Below are 20,763 nucleotides of genomic sequence, written 5' to 3'. Positions count from 1 at the left end.
AGGAAATGAATTACAGAACAGAACAGGGTCTCAAATTTAGAAAACCAACTTATTCTTGCTTAAGGGTAAAGGTGAGTTGGGGTGCTGCATAAAACCAGAGATTGAAATGAGCACAGATAAAGTTCCTTAAGCCAAATATGGAATAGACAAGAGCTACTCCTTGCTCAACGAAATGGACTCAACACCCCATATTAAACGCCTAAGAATGTACCTGACAAGTAAGTATCTTAAAACCTATGGATTGCTATGTCTCCGTAAGAGAATCAAGCGTGTGTACAGGGGCATAAACGCAGCAGTGATAGGATTGGAGAGGTTCGGTGAGCAAATGAAGACCCTTTGAAGTCATATTGCATGGTACCCATTCCACGGGTTTCAACTACCCAGGTTTAAGGTATTCTTCCTTCAGCTAAAACATGCATGTGGAACCTAGAGTATGATCAACCATGTGATCGGGAGACGTGTTCAAATATGTCTCAGTTTTCCTCCCCTGGTACTCGGGTGCAACATTCCAGACGCTTTCCTAACACTCTCCCCACTTGGAGAGTCAGCGCCTTTAACCTCCTGTTTGGCCCAGTTTGCAATTTCTGCGGAAGATGAACAGGAATAGCGAGAACCAATGAGAGGCTAGCTGGAGGTGTCTGGACGGGCAAATTTAACTCTCATTTCCCACCAGGAAGAGGAAATAACCAAAGGCTCAGCATGCCGTACCGGAACCAGATTAGGGCCTGAAGCCATCCTGCGGTGTTGCGGCCAGCTCAAAAGAAAGCGAGTTGAAGAAAGGAGCTCAGGGGCACTGTAATTCACAAACCTGCAGAGTTATAAATGACAGCTATCGTCCAAAAATAGACTGAAGTAAGGCTGCCAAGAGGACTTGAAAGCGGGGCAGAATTGCAGGAAACCGATTTCAGGAGGTAGACTGGAATTGCATTGAAAGCATAGGAAAAGAGGCAGAACGTCCACAATGATGCACTTGGCCAAAAAGGGCGTATGCGTTTTTTCCTGAATATATTCAGGAAAAAACGCATACGCCCTTTTTGGCCAACCAAGCAAGCTTGCAAAGGAAATCTGCACTACAATGAAGTCTCACTTCCCCCCGGTCAAAAGGGCCATCTGAAAAAAGTGTAAAATCCAGAAAGGCAGGACAGGCCATGGAGAACTGGGAGCCTTGTTATGCTGATGGGCGGGATATAAATTGCCAACAACCACTCGGGAGAAGTGTATGGTGTTTCCTGAAACATCTAAAAAACAAAGCAACAGAACCTAAGGCACTTCCACTTATGGTCCTATAGCTTAGGGAAATTAAAATCAAAAAGACACAGCCACCCCAAAGTTTGGAACAGCTGTGTTTACAAGAACCTCGTTTACAGTACAAGTTCAACATCGCAGAAAGTGAAAGATGGATAAAGAAATTGTGGTATTTACTTACAAAGCAATATCACTCAGCAATGAAATCTGTGTCATCAGGCCCTTAGCAGCACAATGAGTGGATTCAGTTATGATGATTCTAACTGAAGTAAGTCACACAGAAAAAGAAACATCATAAGATATCAGTAATACACGGAATGTAAACTTGGCTACACAGGAACTGAATTACAGAACAGAACAGGGACTCAAATTTAGAAAAACAACTTATGCTTGCTTAAGGGTAAAGGTGAGTTGGGGTGCTGCATAAAACCAGAGATTGAAATGAGCACAGATAAAGTTCCTTAAGCCAAATATGGAATAGACAAGAGCTACTCCTTGCTCAACGAAATGGACTCAACACCGCATATTAAACGCCTAAGAATGTACCTGACTTGTAAGTATCTTAAAACCTATGGATTGCTATGTCTCCAAAAGAGAATCAAGCATGTGTACAGGGGCATAAATGCAGCAGTGATAGGATTGGAGAGGTTCGGTGAGCAAATGAAGACCCTTTGAAGTCATATTACATGGTACCCATTCCACGGGTTTCAACTACCCAGGTTTAAGGTATTCTTCCTTCAGCTAAAACATGCATGGGGAACCTAGAGTATGATCAACCATGTGATCGGGAGACGTGTTCAAATATGTCTCAGTTTTCGTACCCTGGTACTCGGGTGCAACATTCCAGACGCTTTACTAACACTCTCCCGACTTGGAGAGTCAGTCCCTTTAACCTCCTGTTTGGCCCAGTTTGCAATTTCTGCGGAAGATGAACAGGAATAGCGAGAACCAATGAGAGGCTAGCTGGAGGTGTCTGGACGGGCAAATTTAACTCTCATTTCCCACCAGGAAGAGGAATTAACCAAAGGCTCAGCATGCCGGGCCGGAACCACATTAGGGCCTGAAGCCATCCTGCGGTGTTGCGGCCAGGTCACAAGAAAGCGAGTTGAAGAAAGGAGCTCAGGGGCACTGTAATTCACAAACCTGCAGAGTTATAAATGACAGCTATCGTCCAAAAATAGACTGAAGTAAGGCTGCCAAGAGGACTTGAAAGCGGGGCAGAATTGCAGGAAACCGATTTCAGGAGGTAGACTGGAATTGCATTGAAAGCATAGGAAAAGAGGCAGAACGTCCACAATGATGCACTTGGCCAAAAAGGGCGTATGCGTTTTTTCCTGAATATATTCAGGAAAAAACGCATACGCCCTTTTTGGCCAACCAAGCAAGCTTGCAAAGGAAATCTGCACTACAATGAAGTCTCACTTCCCCCCGGTCAAAAGGGCCATCTGAAAAAAGTGTAAAATCCAGAAAGGCAGGACAGGCCATGGAGAACTGGGAGCCTTGTTATGCTGATGGGCGGGATGTAAATTGCCAACAGACACTCGGGAGAAGTGTATGGTGTTTCCTGAAACATCTAAAAAACAAAGCAACAGAGCCTAGGGCACTGCCACTTATGGTCCTATAGCTTAGGGAAATTAAAATCAAAAAGACACAGCCACCCCAAAGTTTGGGACGCCTCTGTTTACAAGAACCTCTTTTATAGTACAAGTTCAACATCGCAGAAAGTGAAAAATGGATAAAGAATTTGTGGTATTTACTTACAAAGCAATATCACTCAGCAATGAAATCTATGTCATCAGGCCCTTAGCATCACAATGAGTGGATTCAGGTATGATGATTCTAACTGAAATAAGTCACACAGAAAAAGAAACATCATAAGATATCAGTAATACACGGAATGGAAACTTGGCTACACAGGAACTGAATTACAGAACAGAACAGGGTCTCAAATTTAGAAAAACAACTTATGCTTGCTTAAGGGTAAAGGTGAGGTGGGGTGCTGCATAAAACCAGAGATTGAAATGAGCACAGATAAAGTTCCTTAAGTCAAATATGGAATAGACAAGAGCTACTCCTTGCTCAACGAAATGGACTCAACACCGCATATTAAACGCCTAAGAATGTACCTGACTAGTAAGTATCGTAAAACCTATGGATTGCTATGTCTCCAAAAGAGAATCAAGCATGTGTACAGGGGCATAAACACAGCAGTGATAGGATTGGAGAGGTTCGGTGAGCAAATGAAGACCCTTTGAAGTCATATTGCATGGTACCCATTCCACGGGTCTCAACTCTCCAGGTTTAAGGTATTCTTCCTTCAGCTAAAACATGCATGTGGAACCCCAGTATGATCAACCATGTGAACGGGAGACGTGTTCAAATATGTCTCAGTTTTCCTCCCCTGGTACTCGGGTGCAACATTCCAGACGCTTTACTAACACTCTCCCCACTTGGAGAGTCAGCGCCTTTAACCTCCTGTTTGGCCCAGTTTGCAATTTCTGCAGAAGATGAACAGGAATAGCGAGAACCAATGAGAGACTAGCTGGAGGTGTCTGGACGGGCAAATTTAACTCTCATTTCCCACCAGGAAGAGGAAATAACCAAAGGCTCAGCGTGCCGTACCGGAACCAGATTAGGGCCTGAAGCCATCCTGCGGTGTTGCGGCCAGCTCAAAAGAAAGCGAGTTGAAGAAAGGAGCTCAGGGGCACTGTAATTCACAAACCTGCAGAGTTATAAATGACAGCTATCGTCCAAAAATAGACTGAAGTAAGGCTGCCAAGAGGACTTGAAAGCGGGGCAGAATTGCAGGAAACCGATTTCAGGAGGTAGACTGGAATTGCATTGAAAGCATAGGAAAAGAGGCAGAACGTCCACAATGATGCACTTGGCCAAAAAGGGCGTATGCGTTTTTTCCTGAATATATTCAGGAAAAAACGCATACGCCCTTTTTGGCCAACCAAGCAAGCTTGCAAAGGAAATCTGCACTACAATGAAGTCTCACTTCCCCCTGGTCAAAAGGGCCATCTGAAAAAAGTGTAAAATCCAGAAAGGCAGGACAGGCCATGGAGAACTGGGATCCTTGTTATGCTGATGGGCGGGATGTAAATTGCCAACAGACACTCGGGAGAAGTGTATGGTGTTTCCTGAAACATCTAAAAAACAAAGCAACAGAGCCTAGGGCACTGCCACTTATGGTCCTATAGCTTAGGGAAATTAAAATCAAACAGACACAGCCACCCCAAAGTTTGGGACGCCTCTGTTTACAAGAACCTCGTTTACAGTACAAGTTCAACATCGCAGAAAGTGAAAAATGGATAAAGAAGTTGTGGTATTTACTTACAAAGCAATATCACTCAGCAATGAAATCTATGTCATCAGGCCCTTAGCATCACAATGAGTGGATTCAGGTATGATGATTCTAACTGAAATAAGTCACACAGAAAAAGAAACATCATAAGATATCAGTAATACACGGAATGGAAACTTGGCTACACAGGAACTGAATTACAGAACAGAACAGGGTCTCAAATTTAGAAAACCAACTTATTCTTGCTTAAGGGTAAAGGTGAGTTGGGGTGCTGCATAAAACCAGAGATTGAAATGAGCACAGATAAAGTTCCTTAAGCCAAATATGGAATAGACAAGAGCTACTCCTTGCTCAACGAAATGGACTCAACACCCCATATTAAACGCCTAAGAATGTACCTGACTAGTAAGTATCTTAAAACCTATGGATTGCTATGTCTCCGATAGAGAATCAAGCATGTGTACAGAGGCATAAATGCAGCAGTGATAGGATTGGAGAGGTTCGGTGAGCAAATGAAGACCCTTTGAAGTCATATTGCATGGTACCCATTCCACGGGTTTCAACTACCCAGGTTTAAGGTATTCTTCCTTCAGCTAAAACATGCATGTGGAACCTAGAGTATGATCAACCATGTGATCGGGAGACGTGTTCAAATATGTCTCAGTTTTCCTCCCCTGGTACTCAGGTGCAACATTCCAGACGCTTTACTAACACTCTCCCCACTTGGAGAGTCAGCGCCTTTAACCTCCTGTTTGGCCCAGTTTGCAATTTCTGCGGAAGATGAACAGGAATAGCGAGAACCAATGAGAGGCTAGCTGGAGGTGTCTGGACGGGCAAATTTAACTCTCATTTCCCACCAGGAAGAGGAAATAACCAAAGGCTCAGCATGCCGTACCGGAACCAGATTAGGGCCTGAAGCCATCCTGCGGTGTTGCGGCCAGGTCACAAGAAAGCGAGTTGAAGAAAGGAGCTCAGGGGCACTGTAATTCACAAACCTGCAGAGTTATAAATGACAGCTATCGTCCAAAAATAGACTGAAGTAAGGCTGCCAAGAGGACTTGAAAGCGGGGCAGAATTGCAGGAAACCGATTTCAGGAGGTAGACTGGAATTGCATTGAAAGCATAGGAAAAGAGGCAGAACGTACACAATGATGCACTTGGCCATAAAGGGCGTATGCGTTTTTTCCTGAATATATTCAGGAAAAAACGCATACGCCCTTTTTGGCCAACCAAGCAAGCTTGCAAAGGAAATCTGCACTACAATGAAGTCTCACTTCCCCCCGGTCAAAAGGGCCATCTGAAAAAAGTGTAAAATCCAGAAAGGCAGGACAGGCCATGGAGAACTGGGAGCCTTGTTATGCTGATGGGCGGGATGTAAATTGCCAACAACCACTCGGGAGAAGTGTATGGTGTTTCCTGAAACATCTAAAAAACAAAGCAACAGAACCTAGGGCACTTCCACTTATGGTCCTATAGCTTAGGGAAATTAAAATCAAAAAGACACAGCCACCCCAAAGTTTGGAATGGCTCTGTTTACAAGAACCTCGTTTACAGTACAAGTTCAACATCGCAGAAAGTGAAAAATGGATAAAGAAGTTGTGGTATTTACTTACAAAGCAATATCACTCAGCAATGAAATCTGTGTCATCAGGCCCTTAGCAGCACAATGAGTGGATTCAGGTATGATGATTCTAACTGAAGTAAGTCACACAGAAAAAGAAACATCATAAGATATCAGTAATACACGGAATGTAAACTTGGCTACACAGGAACTGAATTACAGAATAGAACAGGGACTCAAATTTAGAAAAACAACTTATGCTTGCTTAAGGGTAAAGGTGAGTTGGGGTGCTGCATAAAACCAGAGATTGAAATGAGAACAGATAAAGTTCCTTAAGCCAAATATGGAATAGACAAGAGCTACTCCTTGCTCAACGAAATGGACTCAACACCGCATATTAAACGCCTAAGAATGTACCTGACTTGTAATTATCTTAAAACCTATGGATTGCTATGTCTCCAAAAGAGAATCAAGCATGTGTACAGGGGCATAAACGCAGCAGTGATAGGATTGGAGAGGTTCGGTGAGCAAATGAAGACCCTTTGAAGTCATATTGCATGGTACCCATTCCACGGGTTTCAACTACCCAGGTTTAAGGTATTCTTCCTTCAGCTAAAACATGCATGTGGAACCTAGAGTATGATCAACCATGTGATCGGGAGACGTGTTCAAATATGTCTCAGTTTTCGTACCCTGGTACTCGGATGCAACATTCCAGACGCTTTACTAACACTCTCCCCACTTGGAGAGTCAGTCCCTTTAACCTCCTGTTTGGCCCAGTTTGCAATTTCTGCGGAAGATGAACAGGAATAGCGAGAACCAATGAGAGACTAGCTGGAGGTGTCTGGACGGGCAAATTTAACTCTCATTTCCCACCAGGAAGAGGAATTAACCAAAGGCTCAGCATGCCGGGCCGGAACCAGATTAGGGCCTGAAGCCATCCTGCGGTGTTGCGGCCAGGTCACAAGAAAGCGAGTTGAAGAAAGGAGCTCAGGGGCACTGTAATTCACAAACCTGCAGAGTTATAAATGACAGCTATCGTCCAAAAATAGACTGAAGTAAGGCTGCCAAGAGGACTTGAAAGCGGGGCAGAATTGCAGGAAACCGATTTCAGGAGGTAGACTGGAATTGCATTGAAAGCATAGGAAAAGAGGCAGAACGTCCACAATGATGCACTTGGCCAAAAAGGGCGTATGCGTTTTTTCCTGAATATATTCAGGAAAAAACGCATACGCCCTTTTTGGCCAACCAAGCAAGCTTGCAAAGGAAATCTGCACTACAATGAAGTCTCACTTCCCCCTGGTCAAAAGGGCCATCTGAAAAAAGTGTAAAATCCAGAAAGGCAGGACAGGCCATGGAGAACTGGGATCCTTGTTATGCTGATGGGCGGGATGTAAATTGCCAACAGACACTCGGGAGAAGTGTATGGTGTTTCCTGAAACATCTAAAAAACAAAGCAACAGAGCCTAGGGCACTGCCACTTATGGTCCTATAGCTTAGGGAAATTAAAATCAAACAGACACAGCCACCCCAAAGTTTGGGACGCCTCTGTTTACAAGAACCTCGTTTACAGTACAAGTTCAACATCGCAGAAAGTGAAAAATGGATAAAGAAGTTGTGGTATTTACTTACAAAGCAATATCACTCAGCAATGAAATCTATGTCATCAGGCCCTTAGCATCACAATGAGTGGATTCAGGTATGATGATTCTAACTGAAATAAGTCACACAGAAAAAGAAACATCATAAGATATCAGTAATACACGGAATGGAAACTTGGCTACACAGGAACTGAATTACAGAACAGAACAGGGTCTCAAATTTAGAAAACCAACTTATTCTTGCTTAAGGGTAAAGGTGAGTTGGGGTGCTGCATAAAACCAGAGATTGAAATGAGCACAGATAAAGTTCCTTAAGCCAAATATGGAATAGACAAGAGCTACTCCTTGCTCAACGAAATGGACTCAACACCCCATATTAAACGCCTAAGAATGTACCTGACTAGTAAGTATCTTAAAACCTATGGATTGCTATGTCTCCGATAGAGAATCAAGCATGTGTACAGAGGCATAAATGCAGCAGTGATAGGATTGGAGAGGTTCGGTGAGCAAATGAAGACCCTTTGAAGTCATATTGCATGGTACCCATTCCACGGGTTTCAACTACCCAGGTTTAAGGTATTCTTCCTTCAGCTAAAACATGCATGTGGAACCTAGAGTATGATCAACCATGTGATCGGGAGACGTGTTCAAATATGTCTCAGTTTTCCTCCCCTGGTACTCAGGTGCAACATTCCAGACGCTTTACTAACACTCTCCCCACTTGGAGAGTCAGCGCCTTTAACCTCCTGTTTGGCCCAGTTTGCAATTTCTGCGGAAGATGAACAGGAATAGCGAGAACCAATGAGAGGCTAGCTGGAGGTGTCTGGACGGGCAAATTTAACTCTCATTTCCCACCAGGAAAAGGAAATAACCAAAGGCTCAGCATGCCGTACCAGAACCAGATTAGGGCCTGAAGCCATCCTGCGGTGTTGCGGCCAGGTCACAAGAAAGCGAGTTGAAGAAAGGAGCTCAGGGGCACTGTAATTCACAAACCTGCAGAGTTATAAATGACAGCTATCGTCCAAAAATAGACTGAAGTAAGGCTGCCAAGAGGACTTGAAAGCGGGGCAGAATTGCAGGAAACCGATTTCAGGAGGTAGACTGGAATTGCATTGAAAGCATAGGAAAAGACGCAGAACGTCCACAATGATGCACTTGGCCAAAAAGGGCGTATGCGTTTTTTCCTGAATATATTCAGGAAAAAACGCATACGCCCTTTTTGGCCAACCAAGCAAGCTTGCAAAGGAAATCTGCACTACAATGAAGTCTCACTTCCCCCCGGTCAAAAGGGCCATCTGAAAAAAGTGTAAAATCCAGAAAGGCAGGACAGGCCATGGAGAACTGGGAGCCTTGTTATGCTGATGGGCGGGATGTAAATTGCCAACAACCACTCGGGAGAAGTGTATGGTGTTTCCTGAAACATCTAAAAAACAAAGCAACAGAACCTAGGGCACTTCCACTTATGGTCCTATAGCTTAGGGAAATTAAAATCAAAAAGACACAGCCACCCCAAAGTTTGGAACGGCTCTGTTTACAAGAACCTCGTTTACAGTACAAGTTCAACATCGCAGAAAGTGAAAAATGGATAAAGAAGTTGTGGTATTTACTTACAAAGCAATATCACTCAGCAATGAAATCTGTGTCATCAGGCCCTTAGCAGCACAATGAGTGGATTCAGGTATGATGATTCTAACTGAAATAAGTCACACAGAAAAAGAAACATCATAAGATATCAGTAATACACGGAATGGAAACTTGGCTACACAGGAAGTGAATTACAGAACAGAACAGGGTCTCAAATTTAGAAAACCAACTTATTCTTGCTTAAGGGTAAAGGTGAGTTGGGGTGCTGCATAAAACCAGAGATTGAAATGAGCACAGATAAAGTTCCTTAAGCCAAATATGGAATAGACAAGAGCTACTCCTTGCTCAACGAAATGGACTCAACACCCCATATTAAACGCCTAAGAATGTACCTGACTAGTAAGTATCTTAAAACCTATGGATTGCTATGTCTCCGATAGAGAATCAAGCATGTGTACAGAGGCATAAATGCAGCAGTGATAGGATTGGAGAGGTTCGGTGAGCAAATGAAGACCCTTTGAAGTCATATTGCATGGTACCCATTCCACGGGTTTCAACTACCCAGGTTTAAGGTATTCTTCCTTCAGCTAAAACATGCATGTGGAACCTAGAGTATGATCAACCATGTGATCGGGAGACGTGTTCAAATATGTCTCAGTTTTCGTACCCTGGTACTCGGGTGCAACATTCCAGACGCTTTACTAACACTCTCCCCACTTGGAGAGTCAGTCCCTTTAACCTCCTGTTTGGCCCAGTTTGCAATTTCTGCGGAAGATGAACAGGAATAGCGAGAACCAATGAGAGGCTAGCTGGAGGTGTCTGGACGGGCAAATTTAACTCTCATTTCCCACCAGGAAGAGGAATTAACCAAAGGCTCAGCATGCCGGGCCAGAACCAGATTAGGGCCTGAAGCCATCCTGCGGTGTTGCGGCCAGGTCACAAGAAAGCGAGTTGAAGAAAGGAGCTCAGGGGCACTGTAATTCACAAACCTGCAGAGTTATAAATGACAGCTATCGTCCAAAAATAGACTGAAGTAAGGCTGCCAAGAGGACTTGAAAGCGGGGCAGAATTGCAGGAAACCGATTTCAGGAGGTAGACTGGAATTGCATTGAAAGCATAGGAAAAGAGGCAGAACGTCCACAATGATGCACTTGGCCAAAAAGGGCGTATGCGTTTTTTCCTGAATATATTCAGGAAAAAACGCATACGCCCTTTTTGGCCAACCAAGCAAGCTTGCAAAGGAAATCTGCACTACAATGAAGTCTCACTTCCCCCCGGTCAAAAGGGCCATCTGAAAAGGGTGTAAAATCCAGAAAGGCAGGACAGGCCATGGAGAACTGGGAGCCTTGTTATGCTGATGGGCGGGATGTAAATTGCCAACAACCACTCGGGAGAAGTGTATGGTGTTTCCTGAAACATCTAAAAAACAAAGCAACAGAACCTAGGGCACTTCCACTTATGGTCCTATAGCTTAGGGAAATTAAAATCAAAAAGACACAGACAGCCCAAAGTTTGGAACGGCTCTGTTTACAAGAACCTCATTTACAGTACAAGTTCAACATCGCAGAAAGTGAAAAATGGATAAAGAAGTTGTGGTATTTACTTACAAAGCAATATCACTCAGCAATGAAATCTGTGTCATCAGGCCCTTAGCAGCACAATGAGTGGATTCAGGTATGATGATTCTAACTGAAGTAAGTCACACAGAAAAAGAAACATCATAAGATATCAGTAATACACGGAATGTAAACTTGGCTACACAGGAACTGAATTACAGAACAGAACAGGGTCTCAAATTTAGAAAACCAACTTATGCTTGCTTAAGGGTAAAGGTGAGTTGGGGTGCTGCATAAAACCAGAGATTGAAATGAGCACAGATAAAGTTCCTTAAGTCAAATATGGAATAGACAAGAGCTACTCCTTGCTCAACGAAATGGACTCAACACCGCATATTAAATGCCTAAGAATGTACCTGACTAGTAAGTATCTTAAAACCTATGGATTGCTATGTCTCCGAAAGAGAATCAAGCATGTGTACAGGGGCATAAACGCAGCAGTGATAGGATTGGAGAGGTTCAGTGAGCAAATGAAGACCCTTTGAAGTCATATTGCATGGTACCCATTACACGGGTCTCAACTCTCCAGGTTTAAGGTATTCTTCCTTCAGCTAAAACATGCATGTGGAACCCAGAGTATGATCAACCATGTGAACGGGAGACGTGTTCAAATATGTCTCAGTTTTCCTCCCCTGGTACTCGGGTGCAACATTCCAGACGCTTTACTAACACTCTCCCCACTTGGAGAGTCAGCGCCTTTAACCTGTTTGGCCCAGTTTGCAATTTCTGCGGAAGATGAACAGGAATAGCGAGAACCAATGAGAGGCTAGCTGGAGGTGTCTGGACGGGCAAATTTAACTCTCATTTCCCACCAGGAAGAGGAATTAACCAAAGGCTCAGCGTGCCGTACCGGATCCAGATTAGGGCCTGAAGCCATCCTGCGGTGTTGCGGCCAGCTCAAAAGAAAGCGAGTTGAAGAAAGGAGCTCAGGGGCACTGTAATTCACAAACCTGCAGAGTTATAAATGACAGCTATCGTCCAAAAATAGACTGAAGTAAGGCTGCCAAGAGGACTTGAAAGCGGGGCAGAATTGCAGGAAACCGATTTCAGGAGGTAGACTGGAATTGCATTGAAAGCATAGGAAAAGAGGCAGAACGTCCACAATGATGCACTTGGCCAAAAAGGGCGTATGCGTTTTTTCCTGAATATATTCAGGAAAAAACGCATACGCCCTTTTTGGCCAACCAAGCAAGCTTGCAAAGGAAATCTGCACTACAATGAAGTCTCACTTCCCCCCGGTCAAAAGGGCCATCTGAAAAAAGTGTAAAATCCAGAAAGGCAGGACAGGCCATGGAGAACTGGGAGCCTTGTTATGCTGATGGGCGGGATGTAAATTGCCAACAACCACTCGGGAGAAGTGTATGGTGTTTCCTGAAACATCTAAAAAACAAAGCAACAGAACCTAGGGCACTTCCACTTATGGTCCTATAGCTTAGGGAAATTAAAATCAAAAAGACACAGACAGCCCAAAGTTTGGAACGGCTCTGTTTACAAGAACCTCATTTACAGTACAAGTTCAACATCGCAGAAAGTGAAAAATGGATAAAGAAGTTGTGGTATTTACTTACAAAGCAATATCACTCAGCAATGAAATCTGTGTCATCAGGCCCTTAGCAGCACAATGAGTGGATTCAGGTATGATGATTCTAACTGAAGTAAGTCACACAGAAAAAGAAACATCATAAGATATCAGTAATACACGGAATGTAAACTTGGCTACACAGGAACTGAATTACAGAACAGAACAGGGTCTCAAATTTAGAAAACCAACTTATGCTTGCTTAAGGGTAAAGGTGAGTTGGGGTGCTGCATAAAACCAGAGATTGAAATGAGCACAGATAAAGTTCCTTAAGTCAAATATGGAATAGACAAGAGCTACTCCTTGCTCAACGAAATGGACTCAACACCGCATATTAAATGCCTAAGAATGTACCTGACTAGTAAGTATCTTAAAACCTATGGATTGCTATGTCTCCGAAAGAGAATCAAGCATGTGTACAGGGGCATAAACGCAGCAGTGATAGGATTGGAGAGGTTCAGTGAGCAAATGAAGACCCTTTGAAGTCATATTGCATGGTACCCATTACACGGGTCTCAACTCTCCAGGTTTAAGGTATTCTTCCTTCAGCTAAAACATGCATGTGGAACCCAGAGTATGATCAACCATGTGAACGGGAGACGTGTTCAAATATGTCTCAGTTTTCCTCCCCTGGTACTCGGGTGCAACATTCCAGACGCTTTACTAACACTCTCCCCACTTGGAGAGTCAGCGCCTTTAACCTGTTTGGCCCAGTTTGCAATTTCTGCGGAAGATGAACAGGAATAGCGAGAACCAATGAGAGGCTAGCTGGAGGTGTCTGGACGGGCAAATTTAACTCTCATTTCCCACCAGGAAGAGGAATTAACCAAAGGCTCAGCGTGCCGTACCGGATCCAGATTAGGGCCTGAAGCCATCCTGCGGTGTTGCGGCCAGCTCAAAAGAAAGCGAGTTGAAGAAAGGAGCTCAGGGGCACTGTAATTCACAAACCTGCAGAGTTATAAATGACAGCTATCGTCCAAAAATAGACTGAAGTAAGGCTGCCAAGAGGACTTGAAAGCGGGGCAGAATTGCAGGAAACCGATTTCAGGAGGTAGACTGGAATTGCATTGAAAGCATAGGAAAAGAGGCAGAACGTCCACAATGATGCACTTGGCCAAAAAGGGCGTATGCGTTTTTTCCTGAATATATTCAGGAAAAAACGCATACGCCCTTTTTGGCCAACCAAGCAAGCTTGCAAAGGAAATCTGCACTACAATGAAGTCTCACTTCCCCCCGGTCAAAAGGGCCATCTGAAAAAAGTGTAAAATCCAGAAAGGCAGGACAGGCCATGGAGAACTGGGAGCCTTGTTATGCTGATGGGCGGGATGTAAATTGCCAACAACCACTCGGGAGAAGTGTATGGTGTTTCCTGAAACATCTAAAAAACAAAGCAACAGAGCCTAGGGCACTGCCACTTATGGTCCTATAGCTTAGGGAAATTAAAATCAAAAAGACACAGCCACCCCAAAGTTTGGGACGCCTCTGTTTACAAGAACCTCGTTTACAGTACAAGTTCAACATCGCAGAAAGTGAAAAATGGATAAAGAAGTTGTGGTATTTACTTACAAAGCAATATCACTCAGCAATGAAATCTATGTCATCAGACCCTTAGCATCACAATGAGTGGATTCAGGTATGATGATTCTAACTGAAATAAGTCACACAGAAAAAGAAACATCATAAGATATCAGTAATACACGGAATGTAAACTTGGCTACACAGGAACTGAATTACAGAACAGAACAGGGTCTCAAATTTAGAAAACCAACTTATGCTTGCTTAAGGGTAAAGGTGAGTTGGGGTGCTGCATAAAACCAGAGATTGAAATGAGCACAGATAAAGTTCCTTAATTCAAATATGGAATAGACAAGAGCTACTCCTTGCTCAACGAAATGGACTCAACACCGCATATTAAACGCCTAAGAATGTACCTGACTAGTAAGTATCGTAAAACCTATGGATTGCTATGTCTCCAAAAGAGAATCAAGCATGTGTACAGGGGCATAAACGCAGCAGTGATAGGATTGGAGAGGTTCGGTGAGCAAATGAAGACCCTTTGAAGTCATATTGCATGGTACCCATTACACGGGTCTTAACTCTCCAGGTTTAAGGTATTCTTCCTTCAGCTAAAACATGCATGTGGAACCCAAGTATGATCAACCATGTGAATGGGAGACGTGTTCAAATATGTCTCAGTTTTCCTCCCCTGGTACTCGGGTGCAACATTCCAGACGCTTTACTAACACTCTCCCCACTTGGAGAGTCAGCGCCTTTAACCTCCTGTTTGGCCCAGTTTGCAATTTCTGCGGAAGATGAACAGGAATAGCGAGAACCAATGAGAGGCTAGCCGGAGGTGTCTGGACGGGCAAATTTAACTCTCATTTCCCACCAGGAAGAGGAAATAACCAAAGGCTCAGCGTGCCGTACCGGAACCAGATTAGGGCCTGAAGCCATCCTGCGGTGTTGCGGCCAGCTCAAAAGAAAGCGAGTTGAAGAAAGGAGCTCAGGGGCACTGTAATTCACAAACCTGCAGAGTTATAAATGACAGCTATCGTCCAAAAATAGACTGAAGTAAGGCTGCCAAGAGGACTTGAAAGCGGGGCAGAATTGCAGGAAACCGATTTCAGGAGGTAGACTGGAATTGCATTGAAAGCATAGGAAAAGAGGCAGAACGTCCACAATGATGCACTTGGCCAAAAAGGGCGTATGCGTTTTTTCCTGAATATATTCAGGAAAAAACGCATACGCCCTTTTTGGCCAACCAAGCAAGCTTGCAAAGGAAATCTGCACTACAATGAAGTCTCACTTCCCCCCGGTCAAAAGGGCCATCTGAAAAAAGTGTAAAATCCAGAAAGGCAGGACAGGTCATGGAGAACTGGGAGCCTTGTTATGCTGATGGGCGGGATGTAAATTGCCAACAACCACTCGGGAGAAGTGTATGGTGTTTCCTGAAACATCTAAAAAACAAAGCAACAGAGACTAGGGCACTGCCACTTATGGTCCTATAGCTTAGGGAAATTAAAATCAAAAAGACACAGCCACCCCAAAGTTTGGGACGCCTCTGTTTAAAAGAACCTCGTTTACAGTACAAGTTCTACATCGCAGAAAGTGGAAAATGGATAAAGAAGTTGTGGTATTTACTTACAAAGCAATATCACTCAGCAATGAAATCTATGTCATCAGGCCCTTAGCATCACAATGAGTGGATTCAGGTATGATGATTCTAACTGAAATAAGTCACACAGAAAAAGAAACATCATAAGATATCAGTAATACACGGAATGGAAACTTGGCTACACAGGAACTGAATTACAGAACAGAACAGGGTCTCAAATTCAGAAAAACAACTTATGCTTGCTTAAGGGTAAAGGTGAGGTGGGGTGCTGCATAAAACCAGAGATTGAAATGAGCACAGATAAAGTTCCTTAAGTCAAATATGGAATAGACAAGAGCTACTCCTTGCTCAACGAAATGGACTCAACACCGCATATTAAACGCCTAAGAATGTACCTGACTAGTAAGTATCGTAAAACCTATGGATTGCTATGTCTCCAAAAGAGAATCAAGCATGTGTACAGGGGCATAAACGCAGCAGTGATAGGATTGGAGAGGTTCGGTGAGCAAATGAAGACCCTTTGAAGTCATATTGCATGGTACCCATTACACGGGTCTCAACTCTCCAGGTTTAAGGTATTCTTCCTTCAGCTAAAACATGCATGTGGAACCCAAGTATGATCAACCATGTGAACGGGAGACGTGTTCAAATATGTCTCAGTTTTCCTCCCCTGGTACTCGGGTGCAACATTCCAGACGCTTTACTAACACTCTCCCCACTTGGAGAGTCAGCGCCTTTAACCTCCTGTTTGGCCCAGTTTGCAATTTCTGCGGAAGATGAACAGGAATAGCGAGAACCAATGAGAGACTAGCTGGAGGTGTCTGGACGGGCAAATTTAACTCTCATTTCCCACCAGGAAAAGGAAATAACGAAAGGATCAGCGTGCCGTGCCGGAACCAGATTAGGGCCTGAAGCCATCCTGCGGTGTTGCGGCCAGGTCACAAGGAAGCAAGTTGAAGAAAGGAGCTCAGGGGCACTGTAATTCACAAACCTGCAGAGTTATAAATGACAGCTATCGTCCAAAAATAGACTGAAGTAAGGCTGCCAAGAGGACTTGAAAGCGGGGCAGAATTGCAGGAAACCGATTTCAGGAGGTAGACTGGAATTGCATTGAAAGCATAGGAAAAGAGGCAGAACGTCCACAATGATGCACTTGGCCAAAAAGGGCGTATGCGTTTTTTCCTGAATATATTCAGGAAAAAACGCATACGCCCTTTTTGGCCAACCAAGCAAGCTTGCAAAGGAAATCTGCACTACAATGAAGTCTCACTTCCCCCCGGTCAAAAGGGCCATCTGAAAAAAGTGTAAAATCCAGAAAGGCAGGACAGGCCATGGAGAACTGGGAGCCTTGTTATGCTGATGGGCGGGATGTAAATTGCCAACAACCACTCGGGAGAAGTGTATGGTGTTTCCTGAAACATCTAAAAAACAAAGCAACAGAACCTAGGGCACTTCCACTTATGGTCCTATAGCTTAGGGAAATTAAAATCAAAAAGACACAGCCACCCCAAAGTTTGGAACGGCTCTGTTTACAAGAACCTCATTTACAGTACAAGTTCAACATCGCAGAAAGTGAAAAATGGATAAAGAAGTTGTGGTATTTACTTACAAAGCAATATCACTCAGCAATGAAATCTGTGTCATCAGGCCCTTAGCAGCACAATGAGTGGATTCAGGTATGATGATTCTAACTGAAGTAAGTCACACAGAAAAAGAAACATCATAAGATATCAGTAATACACGGAATGTAAACTTGGCTACACAGGAACTGAATTACAGAACAGAACAGGGTCTCAAATTTAGAAAACCAACTTATGCTTGCTTAAGGGTAAAGGTGAGTTGGGGTGCTGCATAAAACCAGAGATTGAAATGAGCACAGATAAAGTTCCTTAAGTCAAATATGGAATAGACAAGAGCTACTCCTTGCTCAACGAAATGGACTCAACACCCCATATTAAATGCCTAAGAATGTAACTGACTAGTAAGTATCTTAAAACCTATGGATTGCTATGTCTCCGAAAGAGAATCAAGCATGTGTACAGGGGCATAAACGCAGCAGTGATAGGATTGGAGAGGTTCGGTGAGCAAATGAAGACCCTTTGATTTCATATTGCATGGTACCCATTACACGGGTCTCAACTCTCCAGGTTTAAGGTATTCTTCCTTCAGCTAAAACATGCATGTGGAACCCAGAGTATGATCAACCACGTGAACGGGAGACGTGTTCAAATATGTCTCAGTTTCCCTCCCCTGGTACTCGGGTGCAACACTCCAGACGCTTTACTAACACTCTCCCCACTTGGAGAGTCAGCGCCTTTAACCTCCTGTTTGGCCCAGTTTGCAATTTCTGCGGAAGATGAACAGGAATAGCGAGAACCAATGAGAGGCTAGCTGGAGGTGTCTGGACGGGCAAATTTAACTCTCATTTCCCACCAGGAAGAGGAAATAACCAAAGGCTCAGCGTGCCGTACCGGAACCAGATTAGGGCCTGAAGCCATCCTGCGGTGTTGCGGCCAGGTCACAAGAAAGCAAGTTGAAGAAAGGAGCTCAGGGGCACTGTAATTCACAAACATGCCGACTTATAAATGACAGGTATCGTCCAAAAATAGACTGAAGTAAGGCTGCCAAGAGGACTTGAAAGCGGGGCAGAATTGCAGGAAACCGATTTCAGGAGGTAGACTGGAATTGCATTGAAAGCATAGGAAAAGAGGCAGAACGTCCACAATGATGCACTTGGCCAAAAAGGGCGTATGCGTTTTTTCCTGAATATATTCAGGAAAAAACGCATACGCCCTTTTTGGCCAACCAAGCAAGCTTGCAAAGGAAATCTGCACTACAATGAAGTCTCACTTCCCCCCGGTCAAAAGGGCCATCTGAAAAAAGTGTAAAATCCAGAAAGGCAGGACAGGCCATGGAGAACTGGGAGCCTTGTTATGCTGATGGGCGGGATGTAAATTGCCAACAACCACTCGGGAGAAGTGTATGGTGTTTCCTGAAACATCTAAAAAACAAAGCAACAGAACCTAGGGCACTTCCACTTATGGTCCTATAGCTTAGGGAAATTAAAATCAAAAAGACACAGCCACCCCAAAGTTTGGAACGGCTCTGTTTACAAGAACCTCATTTACAGTACAAGTTCAACATCGCAGAAAGTGAAAAATGGATAAAGAAGTTGTGGTATTTACTTACAAAGCAATATCACTCAGCAATGAAATCTGTGTCATCAGGCCCTTAGCAGCACAAAGAGTGGATTCAGGTATGATGATTCTAACTGAAATAAGTCACACAGAAAAAGAAACATCATAAGATATCAGTAATACACGGAATGTAAACTTGGCTACACAGGAACTGAATTACAGAACAGAACAGGGTCTCAAATTTAGAATACCAACTTATGCTTGCTTAAGGGTAAAGGTGAGTTGGGGTGCTGCATAAAACCAGAGATTGAAATGAGCACAGATAAAGTTCCTTAAGTCAAATATGGAATAGACAAGAGCTACTCCTTGGTCAACGAAATGGACTCAACACCGCATATTAAACGCCTAAGAATGTACCTGACTAGTAAGTATCTTAAAACCTATGGATTGCTATGTCTCCGAAAGAGAATCAAGCATGTGTACAGGGGCATAAACGCAGCAGTGATAGGATTGGAGAGGTTCGGTGAGCAAATGAAGACCCTTTGAAGTCATATTGCATGGTACCCATTCCACGGGTCTTAACTCTCCAGGTTTAAGGTATTCTTCCTTCAGCTAAAACATGCATGTGGAACCCAAGTATGATCAACCATGTGAACGGGAGACGTGTTCAAATATGTCTCAGTTTTCGTACCCTGGTACTCGGGTGCAACATTCCAGACGCTTTACTAACACTCTCCCCACTTGGAGAGTCAGCGCCTTTAACCTCCTGTTTGGCCCAGTTTGCAATTTCTGCGGAAGATGAACAGGAATAGCGAGAACCAATGAGAGGCTAGCCGGAGGTGTCTGGACGGGCAAATTTAACTCTCATTTCCCACCAGGAAGAGGAAATAACCAAAGGCTCAGCGTGCCGTACCGGAACCAGATTAGGGCCTGAAGCCATCCTGCGGTGTTGCGGCCAGCTCAAAAGAAAGCGAGTTGAAGAAAGGAGCTCAGGGGCACTGTAATTCACAAACCTGCAGAGTTATAAATGACAGCTATCGTCCAAAAATAGACTGAAGTAAGGCTGCCAAGAGGACTTGAAAGCGGGGCAGAATTGCAGGAAACCGATTTCAGGAGGTAGACTGGAATTGCATTGAAAGCATAGGAAAAGAGGCAGAACGTCCACAATGATGCACTTGGCCAAAAGGGGCGTATGCGTTTTTTCCTGAATATATTCAGGAAAAAACGCATACGCCCTTTTTGGCCAACCAAGCAAGCTTGCAAAGGAAATCTGCACTACAATGAAGTCTCACTTCCCCCCGGTCAAAAGGGCCATCTGAAAAAAGTGTAAAATCCAGAAAGGCAGGACAGGCCATGGAGAACTGGGAGCCTTGTTATGCTGATGGGCGGGATGTAAATTGCCAACAGACACCTGGGAGAAGTGTATGGTGTTTCCTGAAACATCTAAAAAACAAAGGAACAGAGCCTAGGGCACTTCCACTTATGGTCCTATAGCTTAGGGAAATTAAAATCAAAAAGATACAGCCACCCCAAAGTTTGGGACGCCTCTGTTTACAAGAACCTCGTTTACAGTACAAGTTCAACATCGCAGAAAGTGAAAAATGGATAAAGAAGTTGTGGTATTTACTTACAAAGCAATATCACTCAGCAATGAAATCTATGTCATCAGGCCCTTAGCATCACAATGAGTGGATTCAGGTATGATGATTCTAACTGAAATAAGTCACACAGAAAAAGAAACATCATAAGATATCAGTAATACACGGAATGTAAACTTGGCTACACAGGAACTGAATTACAGAACAGAACAGGGTCTCAAATTTAGAAAACCAACTTATGCTTGCTTAAGGGGAAAGGTGAGTTGGGGTGCTGCATAAAACCAGAGATTGAAATGAGCACAGATAAAGTTCCTTAAGCCAAATATGGAATAGACAAGAGCTACTCCTTGCTCAACGAAATGGACTCAACACCGCATATTAAACGCCTAAGAATGTACCTGACTAGTAAGTATCTTAAAA

At 43.7% G+C, this 20,763-nt stretch overlaps 1 long non-coding RNA gene across 17 annotated transcripts in view; it reads right to left on the bottom strand.

The window, feature by feature from the left end:
- The window catches only part of LOC307181293, a 359,275-nt gene that overhangs the window by 330,978 nt on the left and 7,534 nt on the right, over positions 1-20,763 (bottom strand). For 14 of the 17 annotated variants that reach the window (XR_013826343.1, XR_013826344.1, XR_013826345.1 and 11 more), the window contains exons 1-2: positions 4,586-4,600; positions 3,007-3,088 (exon numbers count right to left, since the gene is read on the bottom strand). The exons of 2 other annotated variants lie outside the window; for them this stretch is intronic. This is a non-coding gene — a long non-coding RNA (uncharacterized lncRNA). Of the gene's footprint in view, positions 1-3,002; positions 3,089-4,585; positions 4,601-20,763 lie in introns of those variants that run through there. One more of the 17 variants, XR_013826355.1, reaches the window with a different exon arrangement.

The sequence above is a fragment of the Stenella coeruleoalba genome (genome assembly GCF_951394435.1).
Source record: "Stenella coeruleoalba genome assembly, contig: scaffold_34, whole genome shotgun sequence".
NCBI classification, from domain to species: Eukaryota; Metazoa; Chordata; class Mammalia; order Artiodactyla; family Delphinidae; genus Stenella; species Stenella coeruleoalba.
The sequence above is the reverse complement of the archived record's forward strand: the minus strand, read 5'-3'. Positions and strand labels throughout refer to the sequence as shown.